The sequence below is a fragment of the Mustela nigripes genome, chromosome X (genome assembly GCF_022355385.1).
Source record: "Mustela nigripes isolate SB6536 chromosome X, MUSNIG.SB6536, whole genome shotgun sequence".
Classification (NCBI taxonomy): Eukaryota; Metazoa; Chordata; class Mammalia; order Carnivora; family Mustelidae; genus Mustela; species Mustela nigripes.
Window position 1 is genome coordinate 93,023,494 of NC_081575.1, and position 365 is coordinate 93,023,858.

A 365-nucleotide genomic window follows, 5' to 3' on the forward strand; every position below is an offset into this window, starting at 1 on the left:
TCTCTCTGCCTGCCTCTCTGCCTACTTGTGATCTGTCTGTCAAATAAAGAAATAAAATCTTAAAAAAAGAAAAAAAGAGAGGGGCTACCAGGAAACCAAGGGTGTGGCTGATTTGCAGATTTAAGTCCATGCTTTCTCTCTTGATGAAGGGTTTCTAAAGATTTAATCATCCCATTCTTCCTGGTGCACAGAGGGAGACAACCTTACAAATAGCAATTTACCTTATAAAAATGTAAATGTAGCCTTCAAAAGGGTAACTTTTCAGTTTTCAGAGCTACTCCTATGTCATCTATTTCATAAAAATAATCAGATCATGATAATCCTTATGCCAAAGAGGCCTATTTTGGGTAACATATTCTTTTTTT